Raw genomic sequence first — 24,713 nt, 5'->3', positions numbered from 1 at the left:
TTAACCTTTCTTCACCACACTTTTCTCCTTTGTGAAATGGTTGTAACTGTAATATCTGAGAATTGTGTGTTCATTGAGTCTAATGGGGAGAAGGTATATACACCCCAAATAGCCACAGAAGGCTGAGAATAATTATGGTTTAATCAGAAACACCTTGAACAAGTCTCTTAACCTATCTGAAACTCAGTTCCTTTTACAGTAATGTCTTCTACCTAGTATTGTTGGAGAGTCGCATAAAGTAGAGGAGGAAATGTCTGTAATTCTGCCTTGTTCTGTGCCTCCCTCGTCACTCGGTGCCATCAATGGCCGTGGGCGGTCACTCTGGCTTATGGTGCTTGGCGCACAGTGGACATAGGCAAGCATTTGTCAAATTAAAAAGAAAAATTATGTGTTAAGTGAGGTGGTGTGTTGTTAAGAACTCTAATTCTAAGCAAAACAAAAAATCAATGTGGGGTAAATTAAGCAAAATAATTTATTGGAAGGATATTGGAATTTTTCAATATCCATGAGAGTCTGACGAATCAGGCATGGAAATGGGGTTGAACCAAAGCAAACTCGGTTCAGAAGCAGAAGAGATAGCAATGATTTTGTAACAGAAACTCTAGTCCAATCACACTCAGTCAAACAGAATGTAACTTCACCACTGTCAGACTTTTTGACTCTCTGATCTTATTTGAAATATCGGAGAGGAAACACCCAATTGGTCTAGATCGGGTCATGAGGCCTCTTCTTGTTCAGGAATCAGGAGCGTTTCCGATTGTAGCTTCTCCCTTGGACAATATCAATGAGAAAGAGGTATTCCAATAACGAAAAATAGGATACTATTGGAAAGGGGAAATGGGTGCTAGGTATTTCAAAAATGTCTTCCTTTTCTTTCCGCTTTATTGAGGTATAATCAACAAATAAAATTTTTGATTTGCTATACATACACATTACCAAAGGAATCCCACAATCGAGTTAACATCTCCATCACCTTGCATATTTACCCTTCCGTGTGTGTGTGAGGACACAAGCTCTGTTCTGCAATCGTGCGCACACAGCGTCCGGCAGAAGGAAGGCTGGCTTGTGTGTGGTCGGTAGGGTTCCTGAATGTCTCACGCAAGATGGGCAGCAATTTGAACCTGTCACCTAAAACGGCATATGGTGTGCTTGCCTATGATACTGTTATGTAACAGAATTACATGCTTATGGTTTTGTAGTAAAAGATTTTATAATAAAAAAGGGTGTTATTTGTGCTGGACCCTGTATATTATCAATTATAGTCATCATAGAACAAAAATGTCTCCGATAGGTAGAGTGTACAGTGTGCCTGGTACCGACTACTCAGTGTATGTCATTTCATCTCACTTTTCTACCTCATTTAGGTATTGCTGACTTGAGATTCTAGGTAATACTTTGTCATATTTTGGTGTTAGCCCAGTAGTTTCTAAGAGTGTCAGAAGCCCAGGTGTCAGTTTCATGTTCCTGGAAGGAGAACACTTGATTCGCTCACAAAAGGGCTTTGGATCCTTCAGGAGGAGTCTGAGGATTTCTAAGGTGCAGTTTTTCACAGCTGGGGTTTCTACAGTTGGCTAAGATAGAGCAGCTCTTCCCAGTTAACTATGTTAGTGGCCACATCTAGGGGCCTGTGACTACATATATCACTATTTCCAAGATATACATGAAGATCTCCATTTGGGCTCATTATAAAAGAAAATTAGTTCTGTTGTCACAATTTTGTTCTCCAAATTGTGCATCCTATGCAGAATAAGCATGGCCCAAAAAAAACCCTTTTACCCTCTTTTATCTCTGTTGACACAAACAAAATCTGCAAATATCCCAGAGATTCTGGCAAGTAAGAACTATGACAGTTTGATAATTTTACTGTTTTTTTTTTTCTGGAGTGACTGAGAAAATTCACTTTGTGGACACACAAGGGGGGACCCCCAAAAAACTCAGAATTCATTCATAAAAGTTATGTATTTTTCTTACATGTTTAAACTTCAGTCACTTTCAAAGTACTCTCCATTTAATGTAATATACCTATTGAGACGTTTTTTCCACTGCTCAAAACAGTTTTTGAACTCCTTGATTTTGATGCCTTTTAGTGCTTCTGCCATTTTTTTGTTTCACCTCTCCCACAGGGGCAAAACGTTTCCTTTTGAGGACTTTTTTCATCCAGGGAAACAAACAAACAAAAGTTGCTTGGGGCAAGATTGGGTGAATAGGGAGGGTGGGGCGCTGGGGTCATGCTGTTTTTGGTCAAAAACTGCTGAACACTCAGCATGGTGTGGGCGGGTACATTACCACGAAGTGGGCAAATGAGTTGAAAGAGTCTTAAATAAATTCACTGAAGCTGAACACATCCTCTCACAACAACGGCAGCTGGTGCACTGACACAGATGTGTTCCTAGAACACTCACCTAGGGGGAAGCCTGTACTCCAGAAGGGGCCTGGCTTCCAGAAGATAATTCCATTTTGGGAGGGGGTCCCACTTTGTATTTTCATTGCCAACTGGACTTGAATATCTTCCTTTTATACCTCTCTCACTTCTTACTCAGCCTGTTTATTTTATTTGCTAAACCGCAGTTCAATTTTATTCTTTTTTATTTTTGCACATTAAGGAGAACTTTCTAATTGGGGTCTTTTCAAACTCCAGCAACTGTATCCTGATTGCACCATTTCCCCCCAATTATAATTCAGATAACAACGTGGGAGAACACTCCTTATTGTGAACCATACGTCTTCATTTCACCTTTGTGACCAAATTCACCACAGCACCTCTGGAATCCTTTATTAAATTATCAGGACCCTATTGCATTTAGGATTGATTTGATGGGAGACTTGGAGGCCATCATAGCCACAGGGTCTGTATCACCAGCTTTCTTCTTCTTTTTTTCCTTTTTAAATAAAAAAAATGACTCTGATTTGTCATGGTCTGACCCATCTATTCAGAAGTTTGTTTCATTAACTCTTTTAATAGTCCCCTCTCCAGGGCTCTGATGAGATTAAAGTCATTTCCTCTCTAGAGGCTGGAGGGCTTCTGCCTTTGACCATAATTCACTGGCACCAGCTAATGGTCCGGGGAGGGAGGAGTGGAGGATATAGCAAGACTAGGCCATGCTTTGCAATGACTGTGGGGTTACCGAAGAGATGAAATAGTGGGTGTTCTTCCTTTCTTCTTAGTTTTCTCTTAGAATGCTTATTTTTGTCCCCCCTTTCTCAGCTATAGCCTCATTTAGGAAGAATAGCTGACACTGTAGTCTATATAAGGGGCGTGGGAGAAATCAGGTCCTTCCATATTTATTTTCCATATTTATGGATGAGGCCTACACTCCCACAATTAGTGATTTCTTCTTTCAATTTAAGGTTTTAGATATCCTGAAATTTTTAGTAAAATAGCCTATTGAGTTTTGTGAGTCATTAGCATCTCATAAGAAGTTTCACATTTACTGGGTACAGAATTTGAGCCAGAAAGCTGAGAAGAGTTGGAGAACACTGGGTTCCACAGTAAGTGGGAAAGAGTGTGTTGGAAAAGCCCAGAAGTTGACAGAATCAATCACTAAGCTTTCACCAAACTTTATGATGTTTAACCTAGAACTGGTCTGCCTCTCTCCCCCTTACTAAAATATTGTTCTGGGTTCTGAAAAGACATGGATTCCTGCTTTCTATATCTTGGAGTTAAATATTTATTAAGCACTCTATTCAAGTGTGTTTCATTTCTCCCTCTCCATGCCTCTCTCTGTCTGTCTCATCTCTCTACATACCTGTGAACCCTGTCTCATTTCATCTCCTGGCACAATTGTGGAGGAAGTTACAGAGAAGATTTCCAAAGTACAAGAGAGAGGCACTGCCAGACCACAGAAGTGTGAAAGAATCAAGTAAAGTAACTTTCATTTCCAGCCATGATGTTGTCCCTAGTCTTGAGCTTATCCTCCTGGCATAAAAAATCTAGGGGGAAAAAAAAGAAATAAACAACTTCTTTCAGACATTAGATAAAAAGCAGGAGAGAATTATGATCCCTGAAGGAAAGAAAACCAAGTAGGTAAGACCTATACTTAACCTGGCTTTCAACTTGGAGGCAATTTTTTGACTACAATGCAGAGATAAGAAAACATGTAGAACACAGTGGTCTTGCAAAGTTGAAGATACAGCAGTCAGAGTTTGGTGAGGATCAGAAGGCTTACATTTGTTGGGCAGAACAGCGAAACAGAGGGAACTACACAGAGAGGGAACTCTAGAGATCAGCGTAGGAGTTCCTTTGAACTTGTTGCTGAATATTTGTTATATACTTGTTGGGTAAGACTTTGTAAGGCTCAGCATAGAATGGATATTATGAAAAAATAACTAAAATGGGAAGCTACAAACTGAATGTGTCCTAGTTTCAGTCAGCCAAATTAAAGAGAACTCAGAAAGACCTTTAACAGGAGCAATGAACTCGGCAGAGGTAAAGCTAGCCTGGACCCCTTGGAACAGAACTTAAATATTTGCTTTGAAAAGGATCATGAAGATTCCATGTAACTGCCTGCCCAATAATGCTCAGAACTCTTCAAAGGAAGGCAACAAAAGTCAATTTTTCAAAATGCAATACATACAATGCCAAACATCCAATACAAATAGCCAGATATGCAAAAAAGAGGGGAGGACAGGAAACCGTGACTCATAGTGCAGAGAAAAATCAATCAACAGAACCGGATCCAGAAATAACAGAAAGAGCAAACAAACAGCTATTATAAATATTTTGAAGAATTTAAAGATAGATAAAACATAATGAAGGGGTAAATAAAATATATAAAAATGAATCAAGTGAGTGTCTAGAGGTAGCTAATACAGTATGTATAATAAAAAAAAAATTCCTGAGTGGGAGTTAATTCAGATTATACATTTCAGAAGAAAAAAGTCAATAAACTTGAAAACAACAATAGAAGGTATCCAAATGAAGCATAAACAACAAAAAGAATGAGGAGTAAAGAACACATATTATGAAAAAATTATTAAATAGTCTAATATGTGGCACTGAAATATCAGAAGGAGAAAAGAGAAAGGAAATAAAATATACTTGAATGAACAAGTTTCATTATTTTCCAAATTTGATGAAAACGATAGATCTACAGACATAAGAAACCCAACAGAACGAAGCAGAATAAACCCAAAGAAACCACATCAGAAGGCATAATGAAATTACTGAAAATCAAAAATAAAGAAGAACCTAAAAAGCATCTAAGGGGAAAAGGATACATTATATAGGGAAAAACAGGACACACAAAAACCTGCAGACTTCCCATCGGAAACAACGTAAAAGCCAAAAGATAATGCAAGTATCCTTCAAGTGCTGAAGGGACAACAGCAAAAGCACACACAAAAAGCTCAGAAAGTTAACTTCTCAACCTAGAAATTAAAAGATCAATGAATAGATCTTTTACAGAATGACAAAGAAAACTTGGTTTTATGCAGGGGGCTGGGGAACGTTGGAAATGGTTCATGTATGAGTAATTTGTTTTTAAGTTTTTAAAACGTATTTAAAAGATAATTGCCTACTTAAATAAAAAATTACCAATGTATGTGGGCTTATATCACATAAAAAAGTAAAATACAGGGTCTGGCAGAAGTAACGCCTGCTTGAGTGTGGTTGGTAGGGTGATAGTAATATGGGTGTAATAATTTACAGTTTTAATTTGAACATTTCACCTAAAATGTCATATGGTGTGCTTGAGTGTGATATTGTTATGTGACAGAATTACATGCTTATGATGTGTGATAAAATATTTTGTAATAAAAAAGGAGCAAAGACAAGGAAAGAGGCTGCCGTGACCAGTGTGACTCAATTGGTTGGGCATCATCCTGCAAAACGAAAGGTCACCGGTTTCATTCTTGGTTTGTTCCTGGTTGGGGGGCACATGAGAAGCAACCAATAGATGCTTCTCTCCCTTTCTTTCTCTTTCCTTTCCCCTCTCTCTAAAAATAAATTTTAAAAAGTCTTTTAAAAAAGATAAGAAAATAGAAAAATATAATTAAAAAAGAATAAATAGAAAACAAATACCAACATGGCAAACTTAAACTCAGACAAATCAATAAATATATTACATACAATATTTCAAGCACAGGACAGAGATTGTCATGTTGGATGGAAAAGCAAAACCTAACTAAATTCTGCTTATAAGAAAATCCCTTTAGATATGAAGATACAGGGGCGGGGGGGGGGGGAAGGAAAATGTTTACTATGCTAAAAAGAACAAGAAACTACAGTGGCTATATGAATAAAAGATGCCAGGAAATTTTATTGCAGACAAAAGGAGATATTTTTACAATGCTGTAAAGAGAAAAATAATAATTCTAAATGTGGTAGAAAAATTTGACATGCATACTGAAAATTTCTGTACTCTTCACTTGGCAATCTCTGACCAAGTCAAAAGAAAGTCAGTAAGGGTAGAGAACATTTGAACATTATGACCAACTTCCAGAACCTAGTTTACACTTACATACACAAAGTGAAAGTATATGTATCCTTCAAAGTGCATACAGACATTGAGCCAGATAGACCATGCACAGGATAAAAATAATAGTCAGGATAAATTTAAATAGATTAGAGTCATTCAGAGCAAATTCTCTGATCACACATACTTAAATTGAAAACAAAAAAAGTGCTTCTGAAAAATTCTCTGACATTTGGAAAATAAACAACAGGATTCTGAATATCTTGTGTGCTAAGGAAGAAGTCATAGGGGCAATTAGAAATCATTTTGAACTTAATAAAGTCATAATACATAAGAATTTGAGAGAACACCTAAAGTAGTGCTCAGAGAAAGACTATAAATGTTTATATTAGAAAAAAAGTCCAAAATCAACAATCTCATGTAAAAACTAAAAAATAATAACAACATTAATCTTAAATTCAGTGGAAGGAAGGAATAAAATAATAGTTGAAGTAAATGAAATAAAGAACAAAAAGTAGAAAATGACTAGTAAAACCAAAGCTGGTTCTTTCAAAATAGTAATAAAATTATTAGATGCCTTGCTAGAATGAGCAAGAAAAAACGTTTTTTAAAAAAGCAGTTCACTAATATCATAAATGAATGAGGAAATAGTACTACAGATTCTCCAAACACTAGAAAAACTATCAGGTGTAATTTTTTAACTTAGTAAGTCCTGAACATTTCCTCATTGGAAGATATCAGAAAATATTAGAAAAACTTCATGTCTATCAATTAAACAATTGAGATGAAATGATAAAAAAGTTCTTGAAAGACTTATTTTACCAAAATTGATACAAGAAGAAATGAACACATGAAAAGCCCACATCTATTAAAGAAATTGAATTAATAGTTATTAATCCTTCTATACTCCATACTCAAATTAGTAAATCATATAAAATATCTAAGGTAGATTTCCTTTTTTTTTTTTTACAGCTGGGTAACATTCCATGTGTAAATGTACCACAGCTTTTTATCCACTCATCTACTGATGGGCAGGCACTTGGGCTGCTTCCAAGTCTTCAATATTGTAAATAACGCTGCAGTGAACATAAAAATATATATATATTTTCAATCAGTGTTTTAGGTTTCTTTGGATATATTCCTACCTCAATAAATTCAATAAAATTTTAAAAGAAAAAGATAGTAAAATATACGATGTAGAAATAATATTAATCCAACACAAACTAATTTGAAAACTTCCCATCTCAACTATGTGACCAATATTATTTTTATACCAAAGCCAGACAAAGGCATGGCAGGAGAAAACTACAGACAAATAATATCCCTCCTAAACACAGGTATGGATATTCTTAACAAAATAATAGCAACTAAGTCCACAACATATAAAAGTAAATATAACCTACAAAATGAGATTTATGCCAGAGAGGTAGGATTGGTTTAAAATTTGAAAATCAATGTAATTCACTGTATTAACAGAATAAAAGACAAAATCCATATGAGTACCTCAATAGATTTAGAAAAAAATCAACATCTATTCATAACACGTATTTTAAAAAGTCTCTCAGCAAATATAAAAGAAAACTTTCTTAATCTGGTAAAGATATCTATTTTAAAAATCTACAGTTAGCAACATACTTAATGGTGGAAGACCGAACACTTTCTCCCTATGAACAGGAACGAGATAAGAATGCTCTCACCAGTTTCATTCAACATTGTAGTGGAAGCATGGATGCAGTAAAGCAAGAAGATTGAATAAGTGGGATACGTACTGGAAAAAAAAGAAGTAAAGTTGCCTTTATTCACAAATAATATGATCATGGACAGGAAATTCTTAGGAATTTATTAAAACATTACTAGAATTGATAAACAAGTTTATAAAGGTTGCAGGATTCCAGATCAACATACAAAAATAAATGTTAATTCTATATATTAACAATGAACAATGAAAAAACAAAATTGAAAGGGCTACACTCTTTAGAACAGCAACAAAAACATGAAATAAAAGATATATTTTATAAAATATGTGCAAGAATTCAACCCTGGAAAATTAAAACATTGCTGAGAAAAATTTAAAAGGGCCTAATAAATGGAGAGAGTAATATATTTATGGAAGAGAAGACTCAATATTGTTCTAATGTCAACTGTCCCCAAATTGACCTATAGTTCAATTCAATTATATTTAAAGTTTCCACTAGACTTTTAAAATAGCAATTTATAAGCTAATTTGAATATTTATATACTTATTTAAAACCTTAGAATAGTCAAACGATTTTTCAAAAGGATTGAAGTTTCAGGACAGTGTGTGATTTTAAGACTCACTGTAAATCTGCAGTAACTGAGTGGGATGATATTAATGTAAATACAGGGACACAGACCAGTAAAATGAATGTTTTCAACAAGCAGTCTTGGAGCAAGTAGATACACCTCCAGGAAAAAAACAAACAAAACCAACAGGCCTCAACCCTTACTTCACACCATTCACAAAAACTGATTCAAAATGGATTATAGACTTAAATATAAATACTAAAACTATAAAACTTCTAGAACAATGCAAGCAAAAATATTTGTAACTTTGGGGTAGGCAAATATTCTTTATAGACAAGTCACAGAAATCTCGAAACATACATAAAAATAGTAAGTTACACTTCATCAGCATTTTAAACTTTTGCTTTTTGAGACACCTTTGATAAAATTAAAAGATAAGCCTCACAATGAGAAAATATATTTATAGGCCATACATTGGAAAAAGACTTGTATCTAAAAAAAGAATTTAAAAACTCTTACAACTTAGTAGTAAAAAAAAAAAGCAGTTGTAAAAATAGGCAAAATATTTGAACAAACACTTCACAAAGGAAGTTATGGTCATGCCATTAAATACATGAGAAGATGCTCAGCATCATTTGACATCAGTCAAATATAGAGTTAAACCACCATATACCTATTAAAGATAAAAAAGACTAACAATGATACCACATTTTAAAAATTTTTGTTTATTGATTTTTAGAGAAAGAAGAAATGAGAGAGAGAGAGAGATTGATTTGTTGTTCTACTTATTTATGCCCTCATTGGTTGATTCTCATATATGCCCTAACTGGGGATTGAACTCGCAACCTTGGTGTATCGGGATGGTGCTCCAACCAAGCTCCCTGGCCAGGGCGACAACATCATGTTTTGACAAGAATGTAGAGCAACTGAACTCCCACATATTATTTGTGGGAGAATAAAGTGGCAGGACCACTTTGGAAAATACTTAACACTTTTTAATAAAGCTAAATATATACTTATGTAACTCAGTAATTGTACTACTAGGCTTTCTTTCAAAAGAGATGGAAACATTTATTCATACAAGGACTTGTAAAACAATATCCATAGCAGCTTTACTTATAATAGAGTATATTACTTATAATTTACTTTAGCATTTAGACAAATGCTAAAAATCAACAAGTGAATAGACAAATTTTGGTATGCTTATTCAATGGCATACCAAGCAGTAATAAAAGGGATGAACTACTAAACATGAAACAACATGGGTGAATCTCAGCACGTTGTGCTGAGTGAGAGGAGACATATATGAAAGGATAAATACCGTGTGGTTCAATTTAGATGAAATTTTTGAACAGACAGAATACATCTATAGTGACACAAAACAAATCAGTGGGTTTCTGGGTCAAGAATTGACAACAAAAATGCATAGTGAAATTTCAGGGGATGGGGCAATGTGGTGTCTTCATTTCAATGTCTTCATTCAAACCTATGCATAATAATTACATGGGTTTGTGTATTTGTCAAAATTTGCTGAATTGTACACTTTCAACTGATGCATTTCATAGTTGGTAAGTGATATTTCACTAAGGTTGATTTCAAATTTGAGAAAAAGTGAAGGGTGGAAGGGGTTTTAAAAAGACCATTCTTAAGTTTAGGTTTCTCCTTAATTTCTGGGGCCTTTGGCAAAAGTATAAATAGACATTCCTTGATTTCTAAGGATTTAGGAAGTCTCATATCTAGATAATAAAGTCTTACATAAAATATGTTCTTAACCTCCTACCTTCACTTAAATACCTGGAAGCCAGATTTGAATTTCGTTTGCTTGGACCTCCAGAGCCTGGAGCACTGTTGTATAGACTTCTAGCCTTTGGTCCACCCAGCTCTCTTTCTGTTTCCTGTGCTTTACACAATGCATGTGGACATCCCAACTTTTATGTCCCAGTTCTGCTCACATGGCCCACAAACCACTGCCTTTTGGGCATTCCTATACAGGTGCACACTAAGAGTGCAGTTCACTCTTGGAAAGATAGAACCTGGGAAGAGGCACACAAGACCCTGGATATAGGCTTGAGGACACTTAGGCAGAAAATTACAGGGTCTCGGAATGTGACCTAGAGGGGGACATTATATCCAGTTGAGCACATGTCCTGGTCCCAGGGACCATTTGCCTAATGGGGAGATCGTGACACACATTCTCAAAATAAGGGAGAGGAGCAGAGGTAGAAGAAATAAGCCTTGTTTAGCCAGCGCACAACTGAAGATTAAAATATCAAACTGCAGGAAGCAGGGTTCAGATGGGGAAAGAACTGGGAAATACTTTTAGAGCAAGATGCTATTCTTGTATGTGTAGGGCAGCATGTAGCCATTCCTGTTTCTGAGTTCACTGCCTAAAACTGTGGATGGTAAAGCAACTACATCAAGAGCTAAGAATTTAGAAATCTCAGAACAGGTGTTGGGGGGGCTCCTCCCAGAGCCCCCCCCCCCCCCCCCCCCCGCCCCAGCCACCACGGATGAGAATAAGTCTACCAAGACATGATCTGCTTGGGAAGGAAAGGTGGCCGATCTCTCAAAGGAGAAAGACCAAGAGCCTTTTCCTCAATGGGCTTTTATTCGGTTCATTTTGCACAGGAATACAGATAAAGCTCATCAATCATTGTCAGGCAGTAAGGATCAAACAATAGATAACAAACAAAGAACTCTGAGGCTTATTCTGAGTCAGGGTCATTTAGCTAAAGGGCTATAAAACTTCGGGAAACAAACTCATTTCATGCTTGGACCCTTATCAGAAAATTGAGGACATTCTTAGCAAAGCAGGTTTCACAGGGTTTTATGCATTCTATCTTAGGCCTGATCACCCTGGGGAATCTGCCCTTTCCAGCACAGGGCTGCACCCACCTCTGGCATTGTTTCAGTCTTAAGTCAGGCAGGGGAAGTAAGGCAGCCAAGAGATTAGGAGACTTCTTGCAGACAGAATGAGGACTCAGGCTATGTCAAAGCCGAGGGGAGAGGGTCCATCACCCCCTTTTTCTATAACCCCCCAAGTCCTTCCCTGTGGGCCTCTTCGTGACCATGCCTGTCTTAGGTCATCCCTCCCTTGAGGAATCTTACCCGTCATTGGCTAACTGGTCAGGCTCAGGGCCAAGCAGGGTAAAGTAAATTGGGCAGAGGTGGCGCCCCTGCCAGGTAGATAAGCTTTGTCTCCTTAGTGTTTTATGGTTTCAAGGTCTCTGACTCAGCCTTAGCCATGGGGGTTTACAGCTTCTGAAACCAGGCAGGGCAGTTTCCGACAGACAAGGAGAAGAAAAGTAATTCTTTTTTTCAATGCTCCTTTTCCCCTTCCCTCCTTCCCTCCATCCTTCCTCCTTCCCTCCCTCCCTCCCTTCCTTCCTCCTTTCATTTTTTTTCTTTGCATTCTTTAAGTATGTATTGATACAAGTCAGTTTGTTACAAGTCTTTGTAAATGAGCAAAGCAATGTAACCCAAGATATTTGTTCTTCAAGGATTTACAAATTAGTTTCTGAAATAAAATACAAACGTGAAAAATAAAACAATCGAAGCATATTATGATACAATATATATTACTGGCCGCAAGTTCCCAGGAGGGAGAGATCACTGTGAGTGAGCCTAATTAGAAAATACTTGGTGTTCTAGTAAAGTGAGTTGGAAAAGTTGAGTAAGAATTAGGGAGGTGGGAATAAGAGACAATCCCAGGAAGAAATGGCATCAGTAAAAATGTGATTATGAGAATAAATATGGCAGGTTTCAGGAATGCGGAGTAGATTAGGCAGTCTAGCTATAGATGAACACATAAGTAAATGAAAGATCCTAGGTTTTGAAGCCAGAAACTTGAGCATAAATTTGAAAAACTGGGTTGGGGACAGATGACATGAACCATGATCCTATTTAACTATTCAATCAATAATGATGAAAACATCTTGTAACACTTGAATGTTTACAAAAGTGTGTTCTCGTGCATTATCTAAGCCGACCTTTATAAACTTTGGAGAACGTTGTGTAAATAAGGGGGAAATGTTCGAAGAAGATAATGACTTGCCTAGGTTTACAGAGCTAGGTATGGTAGAGCCAGGATCTGGGGCCCTTGGCTATACGACTTACATTTTTACATTGTTAAACATTACCTCTTACGTAAAATATCTCCTGGTGGGTCTCACTAACACCGATTTCATCTTTCGTAGGGCACTTTAACTTTTTATTCATTTGTTTATTCATAACTCTCCTGAAGGTTGTAATTGCATTTTCTACTTCTTTTCTATCTTCCACAGGGCAGAGCATAGGGCTGGACTCATAGAGGAGAGTCACTGCATTAATTATGAATGAATGAATGTATCAAGTAATAAGTTGAGATACAGGAAAAGACTGGATCAAACTGCATGTTCAAACCATTAGCTGGAATATTTACACATGGAAATGCCTAGAATCCACACCAGAGGTTTTTATTTAACTGTTTGGGGACAGGGCTCAGACACCCGTGTTCCTTATTTGTTGGTGTCTTCTACACATGGCAAAGCTTAGCATCTAAGCTTCCCTCAGGCTTTCCTCAGCCAAGGCTGTAGCACCATACATGTGTGCTTGAAAAGGGGCTGATAGCCTTCTTTAAATGGAGATATGAGAAACTCAGTTCTTTCAGGATAGAAGCCGAGCATATCTCATTTCAGCAAGAGGAACAAAAATGAACAAGCCTTTCTAGCGAAAGGTCTCAGGTGTTGGGATGAGTGGACTTGTGACAGGCCTGGAAAATGTAAGAGGGATGACTTTTTTTTCCCCCTCTGTCTTTGTAATATTTCCAGTAACTGTGCCATTAAATTCCTTAGATAACATTAAACATGATTTAGCAGAGAGCACTAATGAACAATGAAGTGAGAGGCTCCTGTCTGGCCTGGCTGCCGGTGTGCATACCAAACAGGCACGCTGGTGTTCGTTCCAGTAGCTCTGCCTGGTGCAGGCAGGAGAGAAACCAGGAGAGCAAGAGACAGGCAGAGGGAAAGGGAGGGTGTCAATTTCTAGGCAACAATGCGGGTGAGCTATCTTTCCTTAAGCACCTCCAACTTCATTCTCAGTATATTCCTGCCCTTGTGTGGTTCTTAGACATTTGGAAATAGAGTGCAAAGCCCTGACAGTAACAGCTGTTAAAGACTCCCTGCAGATGAAAATGAAAGCCAAACTAGCATGCACACGTGAAGGGGATTATCAACCAAATGTGTTGATTTCATCCCTGGATCTTTGCAGCAAAAAAGGTATGTTTCCTGAATGATAATGATGTTTGCCACTCCTAGCATGCCTTTCTTTCCAGGACTGCAATATATTCTATATTCTATTTTGTTATTTGTCCATTTATTGGGAAGGAGGAAGAAAAGCATCTAAATATTTTCTGGTGTGACTGATTATCTGTTTCACTGGTTTTAGTCCTCATGGCATCCCAGGAAGCCCTCAGTCAAGGGCAAACTGGGACCATTGATCACCAGGGACTTCTCCCAATGTTATATGTATGATTTCTGAGTTCCAAGGCGATGCAGTACCTCAGGCTGGGGGTAAGAGAACTTGTTATTGTTGTTTTTTAAGCTTACATGACACTAATAATGCACACTTGTTAAAGAAAAACAGCCTGGCACAATTCCATTCCTTAGTTCTGTCCAAATTTCTGTCCAATCTGTGCATGTACACAGGTTTTCTTCACACCACTTTCTCTCTCCTTAACCTCCAGTATCCACCTATCCCCACACTCAGCTGATCGTCTTGCTTCCTACTTATTTGAGAAACTGAATCACTCAGTAAAGAACTTTCCAAGCTCCCACCACAACAACCATTTCCCTCCTGCATCTGCGCCCTCCTGGTACTGCTAGTCTGGATAAGCAGCTCTGGGCCCCGTCTCAAGGACTGATTTGTGGGTGAGATCTTATCCTTTCTTGCTTGAGAACATACTCAATTCTTTGCTCTTTCCTCTACATCATCAATTTCCCCTCCTCTCTTTTAGATCATGTTCTTTTAAAAAATATTTTATTTATTTATTTTTTAGAGAGAGAAAGAGAGGGAAAGAAACATCAATGTGTGGTTGCCTCTCACATGCTGCCAAATGGGGATCTGGCCCACAACCCAGGCATGTGCCCTGACTGGGAATTGAACTGGCGACCCCTTGGTTTGCAGGCCAGCACTCAATGCACTAAGCCATACCAGCCAGGTTGGGACTATGTTCATCAAGACACAAACATGGTATTTCTCCCATCTTAAAAATGCCACCTTGAGATCACATGCCCCTCTAACTTTTGCACCCCCTTTTTTTCACAGCCCTTTGTAGTAAAACTCAAAATACTTATACTTACTCTTTGATTTTTCTCTTTATATCATCTCCTACATCAACACCAATCAAATTGCTATTGAAATGCCAACATGACATCCATGTTATTAAATCCAATGGCTAATACTCACTTCTCATCTTATTTGACTCTGATATGCATTTGGGTCAGGTCATCACATTATTTTCCTTGATATATGCTCCTCACTTAGCTTCAGGGAGAGTATGATTCTCTGGTTATTGTCTTACCTCATTGATCCCTTCTCAGTCTTTCTCCTTATCTCCACAAACTCTAAGGTTGCAAATGCCCGGGGCTCAATTTTCCACCGCCATTGTTCTCTATTTATACTGAAATCCAACATCTACTCTTTATTTACACTCATATCTTTAATCAGGCTCATGGCTTTAAGGACCATATATCTGCTGGAAAGTCCAAATTTATATCTTTACTCTAAACTTCTCCTTGATCTCCAGAATCACACATCCATCTCCTACTTAATGGCTCTACTTAGATACCCAACGGGAATAACAAATCTCTGATACCCAAACCCATCAAAACCTTACTCTTCTCATCAAAACCTGCTCTTTCTTCATTCTTTCTGTCTCAAATACATAGAAACTCCATACTTCCAACTGTTCAATCCAAAAATCTTGGAGCCATTTGTATACCTTTTTCTCACATATTATAACAAATCCATCAGCAAATCTTATAAGCTCCAACACTCAAATTATATACAGAAAGCAACAACCAGGCTTGTCCAAGCTCCCATTATATCTCACCTGGATTACTGTCATAGCCTTCTGTTTTTCTCCTTCTGGCCTTTCCTCTGTGAAATTTAATCTCAACACCAGAGCCGAAGTGATTCTTCTAATATTTGAGTCAGACATGTTATTCTTTGTTCAAGATCGACTAATGACTTCAGAACTCAGTAAAATCCTACATGCCTTAGCATGGGCTAACCTTGCATTATCTCTATGACCTCATCATCTCCCCCCTTTTTTTTCTCCCCCTTTCCCACTTCACTCCAACCACACTCATCTCTTCATTATTCTTCAGTTGGGGTAGAATCCCACCTTACCATTTTTGCCTTTTCTGGTGTCCATACAGCTCACTCCTTCATCAACACAAGCAAGTTACTCAAATTTTACTTTCTCAAGTCTTCCCTGACAATTGTATTTAAAGCTGTAGCCACCACTCCCCCATTTCCTCCCACTACCTATTCCCTTCCAAACTTTATTTTTATCATAGCAGTTAACAACATATCACAATGTTATAAAAATGCATTCATTTATTTTATACCTCTTTCTCCTACAATGCAAGCATCACAAGAGCAAAGGTTTTGCCTATCTGGTTCTTTTTGCCTAGAAAGGTGCCTGACATCTAGCATGTGTGTTGAATAAATATTTGTTGAATAAGTGAGAGCCTGATTTGGTCTCACGAAGAGGTTTTGCCATGTACTAGCTGTGTGACCTTGGATAAGTCTCTGGAACATTACAACTGCATTTTTCTCACCCATTCAATTATATAATAAAACCTAATTTATGGAATTGTGGTGAGGATTAATGCAGGCAAATATCCTATTGCAAGACTTGGCATTCAATAAATATTCACTGAACCCATTTTCCCTGAAAAGAGATTACCAAAATTTCTTGCAAATTCAAAATTTATTTCTTGCACATTTCCCATCCTACGTCCTGCCTTCAGGTATTTGCCCCTCTGCTTTCTATTTTCCATGCATTTTGCTAAGCCAACAGTAATCATTTACCTTGGACTGCTCAATTAATCAATGTCAATGAATTGGTGCCCACTGTCAAATAATTAGGTCCTCCTCTTCTTCTTCCTCCCTTCCTCCCTTCTTCCCTCCCTCCCCCCTTTCCTTCCTTCCTTCCTGTCTCTGTTATCCACCTAATAGACCATATGTAGGTAATGTAAAATACTTAGTAGACATTAAAGAAAATTTCCCAGGAGCTTAAAATTTAATTATGAATCTAAAATGTCATCCTTCAAACAGTCAGATATGAAGCAAAGTGACTCGAATCTAAGTATTAGATGTAGGCAGGAATGAATGTTTAGGTGGTTACAGCTTTAGAAAAAGATCTCTTGAGGCAGGTAATACTGAATATTAACCCTGAAGGATGGATAGGTACATTGTTCAGAGTAATGTTAACTGCAATAACAAATAAACCCCAAAATAATATGGGCTTAGCAAAATGAATATTTACTTATTGCTTATGTCACAGTGTGACGTGACTTAAGGGGTTCCCCCCACCCCCAAGCATTGAGGCACATGATCTTCTAGGAATGCCATCTCCAGTATCTGGCCTCCAAGGTCACCAAGCACACGCTTTATCTTTACTGGCCTCAGATTGATTCAGTGTGACCTTACTCAGGCAGTACTACTTTGATTCTTGGGGACTTGCGGGCTGCCTTGAATAGTTATATGGTTCAAAAACATTTGCTTAATCCCAAAAGCACTGTGGCCAGTGCCCCAGAGAAGGTATTGTGGGTCTCAGGATGTAGAAGTGGAGAATAATGGTGGGCCATTTCAACCTTATTATCCTTAGACAAGTAAAAATATTCCTGAGACTGGCACGGAAATGTATGGGTCTGTTAAATGGATGGAAACATCTATAAATCAGGTAAACAGGTGTGCATGGGATTACAGGTTCATTAATGAAGTGATGGACCTTTGGGAGAGAGAGATTGCATTTTGGCAATTGTCATAAACAGGTTTGTTTATGATGAGGACCGTGACCTTGGAGGCTATCACAATGGCACACTGCATCTTTTGAGAAGATTATAGTGTAATTATAACTCTAATGGGCTTCAGCAAAGATTCTACAGTAACCAGAGAGTTCCTATTTTTTTTCTCAGAAGGTTATGTGCAGGTGATATTGGGACTAGTTCACAAGTAAGGTATTGCTTAAAAACACTTCAGCAACTAAAAGAAAAGATAAATAAAATTTCCAGAGGGGGACTGCATAACCTCAAACACAAGAAGTTCCTACTTTCCCTCTTTGTCTCTTTCTTTATCTCTCCCTATTTATACCTCTACTTTTATCTCTGATTTTATTTCTCTTTCTCTGTATTATTTTTGTCTTTCTAATTATGTGTCCCTCTGTGGAACTGCCTTCTCTCTCCTCTATGGCCTTTGTTCTGGTGGAAGATCATCTTGCCCCACAGACCACACAATCCCTTACACTTCAATGAAGTAATAATTTAGTGTCTATTTTTTCAAGATATTGTGCCAGCCCAAAGAAAAAGAAACACACATAAAAGCCATAAATCCCACAGTCTCGAATGGAAGCAGGGAGCATCATATGAAACTAGCAACCATGCAAAAAGGAGACTATCCCGGTGTGTACGACAGACGTCCTCTAACCAGGCTGTAATTTCTGCAGCAGTCTCCCCCAGATTAGCCAGACCTGATTTTACTCTTAGCTCCTGTGGCTATGCATTGGAGTTCCCTGATGTCTCTTTGATTTTCTACTTCAAGGCACTTTTATAGGAGCTGAGAATTTACTTCAATCTGCAAAGGACTTTGAGAGGCAGCATCATTCCTCCACTTGTTCTTAATAAGAAAAATATGCAAAGAAATGAAGAGGGAGACAAGACTCTCCTCTTTTTAAGGCTTTTGCCCAGAGGAATTTCTATAAAAGTAAATAATCATATTTTACCTTTGCTCTATACCTAATGTTTGCCAAAGACCATGCTAAGCATTTCATATACATCAACTCATTTAACACATACAATAGTGCTGGGAAGTAGGTGTTACTATCAGGAAACAGGCTTAGTGAAGTAACATACTGGAGGTCTCACCATTTCTAAGGGATAGAACCATGATTGAAATTCAAATTGTTGACTCAAAATTCCTCGTGTCTGTGACTATCGTAGGCTGATTCTCTACACACGTTAACCTCATTTAATCGCTGAGCAATTTTGCAGAGTAGGCATTATTATCTCCATTTTATGGTTAAGAAAATGGACACTTAGAAGTTAAATATTGGACTCAGATAATATAGCTGGGAAGTGGTAATTTGGCCTTATTCAGGCTCACAGAGTACCAGAGCACAGCGTATTACACTCCGTAAGAGTTCTCACTTTCTCTTTCATCATTCTGCCTCCTGAACTCATCTCAGTCAAGAATATACATTCTTGGGTCTCACTTGGATCTGTGGTAGCAGAGTTTACCCTTTTTCCCCTTCAGTATCAGTCACCAAGCAAAGATCATATTGATTTTGTTTTTTGAATATCTATGATCTGTGAAGTCTAGAGCTCAGAACTAAAATACATACAAAGATAAATAAAAACTGGTTCCTGCCCTCAAGGAGAGATGCTCTTAATTGGGGAGAAGAAAGAGAAGCATGTGATGAAATTAAATGGCTTCTCAGACAACAGCAGAAGACATGTCATGAAGCTGGATGTGATGAATGGCTGGAAGAATGTTACAGACAGTATGTGCTGTAGGGTTTCAGATGAGGGAGAAATTGGGAGCAGATGGTCACTGCTCTCTGCATAATACACCTTCACATATTTAAAGCCCATTATTGAGCCCTTTAAGAATCCCTTGTTTAGGATAAATCTTTTTTTTTATCTCTTCTTGGGAATATTATTCTCCATTCTTTTCAACATTTTTTTGCTTCTTCTTCAACTTTCCCATGTTTCTTAGAAATGTTGGCATCAGGAAAACAATTCAACAATATGAGTTTAGGAAGTCTTTCCTCTAAGACCTTGGTGAGCTGAGTCTTTCCCTCAGACCATGGCACAACCCTCACGTGATAATGAAGTGTATGAGGTCTGTCCAGAAAAAGTCCAGCCATTCTTTGCTAATATAATGAGAATGGTTTGCACGACATTGATGTAACCTGGCAGCCAAGGAGAATGGACTGGAATGCACATGCGTGGACAATAACAAGTTTACTGTACTAGTCAGTGGGGGCAGTAGCTGCCACTAAGTGAGCATGTGTAGTGTGTGGCCATTGCATTCAAAATGAGCAAGAAGAGCAACGAGTTTACATCAAATTTTGCATTAAGCTTGAACATTCCTCCACAGAAACTATTCAGATGATTCAGGAAGCTGTAGCTATGGACAACTGGTGATTGGCAGCTTCATTACAACAATGCATCTGCTCATACATCATGCCTCCTGCAGTTTTTTGGCAAAACATCAAATCACCCAGGTGACTCAACCCCCCTACAGCCCAGATTTGATGCCCTGTGACTTCTGGCTTTTCCCAAAACTAGAATCACCTTTGAAAGGGAAGAGGTTTCAGACTGTCGATGAGATTCAGGAAAATACATTGGAGCAGCTGACGGCAATTGGAAGAACTGTATGGGGTCCCAAGGTGACTACTTTGAAGGGGACTGAATCATCATTGTCCTATGTACAACGTTTCTTATATCTTGTATCTTCTTCAATAAATGTTTAGTTTTCATGTTATGTGGTTGGATACCTTCTGGACAGACCTTGTACATATCTATAGGTATTTTCACATAGCTCTTGGGATTGAAGGGCAAGGCCAGCCAGACACTCAAGTCTGTGGTAGATTCAAAGATGAAGTGGGAGATGCGGGAGAAAATATGAGAAAATTCCCCAGCACTCTCTTCGCACCAAGATTTATTCTTCCCATCCAGGTAGTACTTACCTTTATGGATACATTCTTAGGTAGCCTTTTAAAAGATAGAAGAACTCTTGACTCCTTTGTTATACAACATCTTACTCAAAAAGACCTAGGAATATGTTAATGGGACTGGAGGAAGGAGAGAGGGTGGTGGAATGTGAGCCTGCTGCTCTCAGGCAGAGCAAAGGAGTTGGAAAAAGAAATGCAAAAGACTTAAAGGGTAAAATCAGCAAAATGCAGATGGAGAGCCAGGAAGTAAATCTTACCCACTTCACCATCCTGCCAGGGACCACTAAAACCTGGTGAAAAGTTCACAGCTGTAGAAATATATGCACCTTTTTTTTTTTTTTTTTTTGCCCTTCAGTCAAATGTCAAACACAAATCCTAGGAGACCAAAAGGTTAGACCGTCATAAATGCCCTCTATCTCTAATCAACAGTGACTGAGACAAGAAAAACAGACATGATAACCTTGAGAGAGTTTATCTCCTGGACAGGTTTCCGGACACATGTTTCATAAGGAGTTGTTCAAGTCACTTTTGTGTCCCTTCCTGTTGTCACCTGATAAGTTCAAGACACTGAGTCTGCCAGAAGACAATTCCTGCAAAGAAACTGCCAACAATCTTTGATTCATGTTCTCTGTTAGAAGATGTTAGAAACTTTTTAAAGAGACTTTCCTATGGTGCACGCAGTCCTGTGATAGGGAACACAGCCATCAGCCCAGGCTGCTTCTTAGGGACCCTTGGCTAACCAAGCACATGACTCACTCATCCAGGAGGGGCCAAATAGGCAGCTGGCAAGATCTACAGTCACACAGCAGTGTGGGAAGAGGACTCCAGTGCTGGACCCTGAAGCAGAAGGTTCAGGGCTTTAGCTGGGGATTTGCTACTGTCATTTAAGCTCATTCACTGTCAGATATATTATCTTTAAATGGTGCTATTAATATTATGACATATACCCATGGATGCATTGGGATATTTAAGATAGCTTGTGTTAGGGTATTCAGCAAAATAGTATATTTTAAGAAACAGTTGTCTAATGTACGTATCCCATTGTTTAAAGAGAAAGGAGCTTGTAGGGTGGGGGTGGGACAGGAAAATAGGATTCAGAGTAATGGCTTTAGGACAGTTACCCAGACCTTAAACAAGGATATTAAAAATAGGTTTTCGTTTTGGCGACCAAGGACATTAAATGTGATCTTTTATGAGACCACTGCTTCAAACTCAACTTTATATAGTCCGTGCTATGCATGTAGCAGTTACTCATTAAAGGTTAGATGGGAGATAAATTGATGGATGAATGATTGACCATTTAAGGACCCACTAGATATTATTCTCAAAGTGAAGGCTCAACCCTAGCAGGTTATGTTTCAGAGACAGTGGAGGTGACCTTTCCAAGCATGATGGTAGCAAAATGCCTGAAAGGACAACATCATGGAAATCATTTCCATCTGAATCTCCTCAAAGCACATCAGAATCTCATGTGGGCTGTGCTGGCTGAACGCTTTACACTCTGAGTCCGCTCCAACTTCTGCTCCAGCCCATCCATGTGCTGGTTCATTGCGTGATCTTGCTGGCTGTAGGATTGCTGATGACTGACAGCCATTCCCTGAGAACATTGGGTCTGCTGGTAGCCTGGCTGTGCATGGATGCTTCGCAGTGACAGGATTAAGCACTGAAGCTTCTCCAGGGACAGCCCATGTTCAGAATGTGTGTCTGAGATACTGTCAAACATGGCAGCCAGGGGATGGCTACAAGGCACTGATGCTTCCCGTGCATGAAGAGCATCATAGAAACAAAGCACCAAGATCCACTCTCAGGCTAGCTTCTGGGCTCCTCACCTTTGTCTCTCTGGCCAAGAAGATGTTGGTGGGAGGCAAAGGACTCTATCTGTCTCACCTCCTTTATTTTGAGTGATGTTTTCCCAGTAATTAAATGTGTTATAACCTCAAAATCCAGCTGGATGCCTTATAGACATACAACATACTCTCCACCACATCCAGGGATTAAAGATCCTGGACCAAATGTTCAACTGGAAATCTGAGGAACAAGCAAGTAGGAAGTAACCAAATGATTGCAGCTTTTGGAACCATCAGAACACACAGGGGTTTGGCCACTGACAGGGAAGGATCAGCCCACTGAATTCATAAATGGGATTAGTACATCATTTCTTACCATTCAACAAGTTAGATTTAGAAGAATGTTTCATTCTCAGGAACTGGACCTTCAGTCATAAAGCTTAGTTCCAATGAATATTAAGGCTTCAAAGAAGAGTACAGGTCATAACTTGATTTTCGTTGTAGATTTAAGAGACAAAGAGAGAGATTGATTCTCTCATTCCTCCCCTATGATACAGTCACAAATGTAGCTATATTGGGGGAAAAAACCTCCCAGATCCTTTGTGGATTCCGCTAATATTTTTTAACCAACTCAGCAAGCTGGAGTTAAAAGTGACCTCTAGGTTTGGGATAAGAGGTATTAACTCCTGTTATCAGTATTTCATCTCTCCAATTCCACCACCTTCCCCTAGTCCCCATGGCCTATGACCTTGGGGCACTCCCCAAAGAAGTATTCCTTTTCCATGTGCCACTAGGCCCAAAATTCTTTTGGAGGAAAAGAAGCGGTCCCATCTAAGGGAAAAGTCTTATCATTGTTATTAAAGCTAATGACAGGCAATGACAGACCTTGGGGACTGAGGTAATTGATCTAGTTCAGATGGACGCTGATCTCTGTAATTTAGGTTTTGGTGAATCCTATCCCCCCCCATGTGCTCACCACCCCGCAGGACAGGCAAAGGTGACTTTCTCAGTTTCTTGAGCAATGATATGAATCACTTCTGAAAGAGGTTGAGATATGCAACCAGCAAACCCTGTTTCCACCTGTTCTTTTCTTGTCCCTGTCATCTGACTATGCAGTCTTGCCTTGCTTACTGTTAGTTATTAATGATCCTCTCCTTGGCCAGTTTCCTGAAATCTTTAGCCACCGCAGGGGCTGTGTCTCTTCCAGAAATCCTAGTGCTAGTACAGGCCTGTTGCCAGTGACTCCTGTAGGTATAAGGTCATTTAGAATTACACAATGATAGAGATCATTCACTTCTACACTTTAGTTTATAGAATAGAACACAGAGGCCCGATAGCTACATGGATTATTCAGGTTCAAAAGGGTAACTGTGGCTGAACAGGGATGAGAATCAAGGTGTTCTAACTCCTGGGTCAGTAGTCATTCTGACCACTTAGCTCCCTACCAGCTCTTTTTAATGCCTCTACTCCACAATTAAACTTCAGCCTTTCTGCGTTTGCTTGAGGATCTTGCTCATTTTTTTATCTGTATTTCTGTCTACAATCTCTGTGCCTTCTTCCACCATGATTCCTCTCCACACACTCTCCCCACTGTTACTATTATTCAGTCCCCTTTAGGGAGACATGAATTGGGGGAATTAAAAATAAATTCTGCATTCCTTGACAATGTGGCCTGAGGCAAGTCTTTAAGAAGCAGCTCTTTCTTGACATGTTCTAAGGTACCTGCTATAATTGTGGCTGAAATTTCAATATCAAAGGTTAAAGTACTCATATCACGGTTTCCTTTATACTTCCTTTCATTTGCAGTTACCAGTGGGGAGAGAAGGTGTCTAAGCAGGAATTCTCCATGCAGTACTTCCCAACCCAGATTGCACTGAAGAGTGGGCTGCAGGAGTACAACAAAAGATGGAGATGGGCATGTGGAAGATAAGAGCATGTGGGCAGAGAAGAAGAGCCCAGGGGAGGAACAATCTGTGGACAAGGTGGGTGGATGACACAACTTAAGGAGGAGGATATTCCAGTTTTGGTTTAGTGTTCTAGTACAGATGCAAGAGAATGCAGGTAAGTTGTGATTCAAGAAAAGGAATAGGAATGAACTAGAGAATTTCATTGGGATTAGGTTCCCTAGGAACCAGTGTGAACATGCAAGCTCTAATGATGGTTTGGAGAGTCAGGGAGGGACTAACAGCAAGAGGGCATGAAGCACAGCAGGGTTGGGCATCATGAGGTGTGATTTTTACTGTCAAATTACTTGCTTGACTTTGAATATATGATTTCTCCTCTGTAGGTCCCAGTATCATTACCTGT

General features: G+C 38.7%; 1 long non-coding RNA gene across 6 annotated transcripts in view; it reads right to left on the bottom strand.

Annotated features, from left to right (window-relative positions):
* Window positions 1-16,143, bottom strand: part of LOC123478661 (uncharacterized) — a 61,759-nt gene extending 45,616 nt beyond the window's left edge. For 4 of the 6 annotated variants that reach the window (XR_008425770.2, XR_008425774.2, XR_008425772.2 and 1 more), the window contains exon 1: window positions 16,068-16,127. This is a non-coding gene — a long non-coding RNA (uncharacterized lncRNA). Of the gene's footprint in view, window positions 1-16,067 lie in introns of all 6 variants that reach the window. The other 2 variants (XR_008425773.1, XR_008425775.1) reach the window with 2 other exon arrangements.
* Between the last annotated feature and the right edge of the window lie 8,570 nt (window positions 16,144-24,713).

Source organism: Desmodus rotundus, chromosome 12 (genome assembly GCF_022682495.2).
Source record: "Desmodus rotundus isolate HL8 chromosome 12, HLdesRot8A.1, whole genome shotgun sequence".
Taxonomy (NCBI): domain Eukaryota; kingdom Metazoa; phylum Chordata; class Mammalia; order Chiroptera; family Phyllostomidae; genus Desmodus; species Desmodus rotundus.
Note: the sequence above shows the minus strand (reverse complement) of the source record. Positions and strands in the feature narration are given on the sequence as shown.